The 5,441-nt window shown below is 42.8% G+C and overlaps 1 pseudogene; it reads left to right on the top strand.

The window, feature by feature from the left end:
• Nucleotides 1-629: 629 nt before the first annotated feature.
• Nucleotides 630-747, top strand: LOC134913009 (5S ribosomal RNA; annotated as a pseudogene).
• The last annotated feature ends 4,694 nt before the right edge of the window (nucleotides 748-5,441 follow it).

Raw genomic sequence — 5,441 nt, 5'->3', positions numbered from 1 at the left:
TATTGATCATTTCCACCAAATATTCTTTGTAGAAAAATAAGACTGGTAAATTACCAAATCATTAGGGATGAGATGTTCATGCTATAATTACATCTAGCAATTTAGGCTTGAATGAATCTGTTGTACGCACATGCTGTCATAGTGCCCTGTGATGACAGGTTACAGCTAGCAACTTTGTTTATACTAACCAGTGATTAGCAGTAGCGCTGCTTGACAACTACTAATTACACCTTGTACCCTTTTATAATCAGGGAAATTGCAACCATGAATATCCTTTTAGTGTTGACATATTATACTCAAACTGAGGAATGTCAGTTTGACAAATAACTGAGTGGCAACCAGTGTATCCTATTTTTTGTACATTATAGCTCCTTTTATCACCTCTGCCGTGGTCCTCTGTATATGAGGGACCATCAGGCAGCTAAGCCTCAGACCAACTTTGATTTCACTTTTTCAGAACTCTCATTGGTGATTCAGTGGACTCCTTCCTACGGCAGTACCCCAACTGGTGGGATACCATTCACTGTCTAACGCCAAAAGCAGATCTTCCCCTCAGCCTCTCTCATCTAAACCTCTTTCTGTGAACTCTCATCAATGATTCAAAAGATGTGTTTAGGTAGACACCAGTGACCTACTATCATACCCTACTGCTCATGCCCAATCCCATCTGATCTTGGAAGCTATACAGTAGTGGGCTGAGTCAGTACCTGGTAGGGGACCCCCAGGGAATACCCGGTGCAGTAGGTCAGTCACTACAACCCTAGTCTAATGGTGACAGCAGATTCACTCTTTGCTCAATTCTTTTTTTCCCTCCTCAGCCACTCAGGCTAATATAAACCTCAATGTACAGACTAGTGTATATATGCATAGAAAGTGCACCTGATAAGAGCAACATGAAGATTTTAGGCTGCACAGAATTCAGTCCAATTCTGGACGCCTACTACAACGATTTTCCCGCCACAGGGTGCCCAAATTAGGGTAGTGAAATCAGAATCACTGTAAATTACACTTCTCTGCCATGCCTACTGCCCACATCAATTTTAATTAATAATTTATGTGTATGTTAGGAGACATCATTTTAACATAACTTATTAAAGGTTATGTTTTAAACAATACAGTACATTGTTATATATTAATTTTCCAAGAGTGTGCAAAAAAGTCTTCTTTCTTTCTCTTTTTGTTTAAATTACCAAAAGTGTCAGATACACAAGAAAGAATAATGTACATACAAAGTTATAAATGCAAAAAATCTCATAACACAAGTCAGACACAGTGGCACACGCAGGGGGAGGGGTTCTGAGTACCCAGAAACCCCACCACCTGATGAGATGGGCTGCCAAGGTCTTTGTTTGTTTGGGCAGTGGCAGGTGAGCAGCAGTCTCAGAGCCACTGCGTACAGCTCCACAGAGAGGCTCCTCACTGCATGCAGCTCCTCACTCCGGCATAGCACAGTGGATGACGGAGCTGCTGGCACTTAGCGGGGGCAGCTGTCACTAGGGAGTGGCTGTCCCTCAGCAGCGGTGAGATCAGCAGTCACTAGGGATGAGAGCAGAGGGAGCGGTAGGCACAAGTCTTTTCTGACGTTTACAGCTGCAGAGTGACTCTCGGCTGTACTGTTATGCAGTCAGTCAGGAGAAGACTTCTACTGGATCTCCAGCTCTGCTTAAGTGTGTATGTAGTTGTATGTATGAAGCATATACAATACATACATAAATATATGTTATATGTGTGTGTATTTTATATATATATATATATATATATATATATTGTATATATTTTATATATATATATACAGAGAACCCTGGACTCTCCTTAGCAGCTTCATTCACCTTAATGCTTTGGTATACATCTGAATAAACAATGGGGTTTTGGTTTATGAAATGTACAATGCATGTAAGCTTGCTGCCTACTCCACGGGGCCCCATTTCACCGCAAGTCCTACTCTTTCACATAAACTTTCACTTAGATTTTTTAAGGACCTGACTACTGCTGTTTCATAGGGGAAAATGTGTTTGCCTGGTTTAAAGCTTACCTGCCACACTTATGGCTTTTACAAGGTAAGACAGTCACCAACACAACTTCACAAGTGTGCTTACCTGGTTTAAAGCTCACCTGCCAACTGACTTTTGGCTTTCAAAGTGAGACCAACACATCTAAACAGCAGCTGACCCAAGTTAAAATTAAATGATCTTAGAGGTACATGAGAGAGAGATATGATCACAAATGGGCCAATTAAAAATGAATCCTATTATACACATACAGAGATCCACTGCACTCGCCATTCCCAGGAGAGGGGTGCACTCACGTACTCCCCACACCTAGGTTGGGGTGCAGTGGGCTGTGACCACTGAACTGAAATATACATATACAGAGAACCCTGCACTCTCCTTGGCAGCTTCATTCACCTTAATGCTTTAGTATACATCTGAATAAACAATGGGGTTTTGGTTTATGAATTGTACAATGCATGTAAGCTTATATATAGGTGTGTATATATATATATATATATATATATATAGTTAGATAGTTAGATAGATAAATATATATATATATATATATATATATATATATATATGTACAAAATAATGGAGAGCGCACAATTCAGTATATATTTTTATAGCTTTTATAAAAACTGTACATATCCACATACATTGAGGTTTAAAAGTAGCTGTTAAGGCAATACTCTGCCCGGGACCAGACCATCACTCCTCCGATCAAACAGAAAAAACCTCTCTCACTGGCTCCGGACCAGCGGGTGACATCACAACGTCCACGTCGTCAAGCCACACCCAACGTGTTTCGCCATATATATATATATATATATATATATATATATATGTATATATATATATATATATATACATGGGATGCGGTTATGTGTAACAGCCGGGATCCCAGAGTCAGCGGTCTCCTGACCGGCAGTCACACATAACCAACCTATATATATATATATATATATATATATTGCACTTATCTGGGAACCCCCCCTTAAAAATACTGCGTTTGCCACAAAGACTCTTTTGTTGTAAAAAGTAATGAAGTGTCAGATACACAAGCGAGAATTATTTATTTACAGTTTTATGGAAGTGTTAAATACAAACACCCCCACACCACATTGTTATCCTACTATATATAACAATGAGAATGACCTTTCATTAGTATTTCAACTGGACAGTAAGAAATCCAAACAGATTGATGCAAATTGTAACAATAAAGTTGTGTCACTAATGAATATCAATTGGAGCAGCTTGAATGGTGTAATGGTTAGCAATACTGCCTCACAGCACTGAGGTCATGGTTTCGATTCTCACCATGGCCCTAACTGTGTGGAATTTATATATTTTCCCCGTGCTATCGTGGGTTTCCTCTGGGTTCTCCGGTTTCCTCACACAATCCAAAAATATACTGGTAAATTAATTGGCTCCCAACAAAAATTAACCCTAGCATTAATGTGTGTGTTGCGGCTCTTGCCACGGGCAAGCTTTGAACGCTGCTGCCGCCATGGCAAGAGCTGCATACTAATCCTTTCCCCCCCCATCCCCAGCTGCAGCAGTTACCATGGGCTGTGTGGGCATCCACTGCAGCCGGCATCGCCGACTGACACTAGAGGTCATAATTGACCCCTAGTGTCTGTGTGGCGCTACTATGGGAGAGAAGTCATGATGTCTCTCCCATAGAGAGGAGCCGGCAGCCGGAGACGGAGGGCAGCGTAGCAGGAGCAGTAAGTATTGTGTGTGTTTGGTTTTTTTTAATGTGTGTGCGGCGCTAGGGCACAACTACTGGGGGCCCTGTCACAGCTACAGGGGGCACAACTACTGGGGTCACTGGCACAGCTACTGGGGGCACAACTACTGTGGGCAGGGGCACAGCTACAGGGGTCACAACTGCTGGGAGCACAACTACTGGGGTCACAGCTACAGGGGGCAAATCAGCTGGGAGCACAGCTACAAGGGGCACATCTACTGAGGCACAGCTACTGGGGGCACAACTACAGGGGTCACAGCTACTGGGGGCACTGCTACAGGGGGCAGAGCTACTGGGAGCACAGCTACAGGGGTCACAACTACTGGAAGCACAGCTACTGGGCTCTCAACTATTGGGGCACTGCTACAGGGGGCACAACTACTAGGGGCCAAATCTACTGGGGGTAAAGCTACAAGGGAGCACAAGTACAAGGAGATAACTGTGGCCATGCCCCTTCCCTATGAAGAAGCTATGCCCCTATTTTTGGACACGCACCTTTGGCGCGCACCAAATCTATTTTACCTGGGGGCACTGCAGGAAACTTTCGCCCTTGGCGCCACAAGGTCTAGAACCAGCCCTGTGTGTACATATTGTAGGGAATATAGATTGTAAGCTCCACTGGGGCAGGGACTGATGTGAATGATGTGAATGACCAAATAATCTCTGTACAGCTGTAAATATAATGTTTCATGCGCTTTGTGTTACTAAAGCTGCTCAAATAAAATAATGGAAATTGATAAACAGTAATGAGCGCTTAGAAAAGTTATGTGGCACCTGTAAAAAGTTTTTTTATTAGCATATGTTTACAGCTCTTTTTAGGAGCTTTGTTGCGGTATGGCACAGTCCATGAGAGATCTAACTATCCCTACCTCACTCCCAGTCCACGGGATTCCTCAGCCTGATGGTAAAAGTCGCTGTCCGTGGCTTAGATGTTCTTCTCCTAGAAGTCCTAGCCAGACTTGTGTTGTAGTGATATCTCCACCTTTTAATCACATATCCAACCTTGAAGAAGTGCTATGTACAGCACGAAACGCGTTGGTGGATAGCGGTATTACAAGGACATTCTGCCGCCGGAGAGATCGGACGCCGCCGAGTGACGTCACCCGCTAAACCCCGCCACACTCCGCCTCTCCGCTGGACGCAGCGGTGGAGGAGAAGAACATCTAAGCCACGGACAGCGACTTTTACCATCAGGCTGAGGAATCCCGTGGACTGGGAGTGAGGTAGGGATAGTTAGATCTCTCATGGACTGTGCCATACCGCAACAAAGCTCCTAAAAAGAGCTGTAAACATATGCTAATAAAAAAACTTTTTTACAGGTGCCACATAACTTTTCTAAGCGCTCATTACTGTTTATCAATCTCTGTACAGCGCTGCGGAATGTGTGTGCGCTATATAAATAACTGGTAGTAATAATAATAATAATAAAGGAAAAAAATACTTACAATACAAACAGCCAGAGTTAGCAAGCTAGTGCTGTAGGTGTTGATATCCTCATAATTTATGTTATGTTTTTCTCCCCGGAGAATAGTAACTTGGCCAAACATGATTATTAGTTTTTACCCCATGCACTGTGAAGTTGCAATTGGAGTTTCAGTATATTGGATTAGCACATGCTTAGAGGTTCCACTTGGTGTGACAGGCTTTCCTAACTTGTAGGCTTTGTAAACTGTACAATAGTGACAACTGTAATATAG

The sequence above is a fragment of the Pseudophryne corroboree genome, chromosome 4 (assembly GCF_028390025.1).
Source record: "Pseudophryne corroboree isolate aPseCor3 chromosome 4, aPseCor3.hap2, whole genome shotgun sequence".
In the NCBI taxonomy this organism is placed as follows: Eukaryota; Metazoa; Chordata; class Amphibia; order Anura; family Myobatrachidae; genus Pseudophryne; species Pseudophryne corroboree.
Note: the sequence above shows the minus strand (reverse complement) of the source record. Positions and strands in the feature narration are given on the sequence as shown.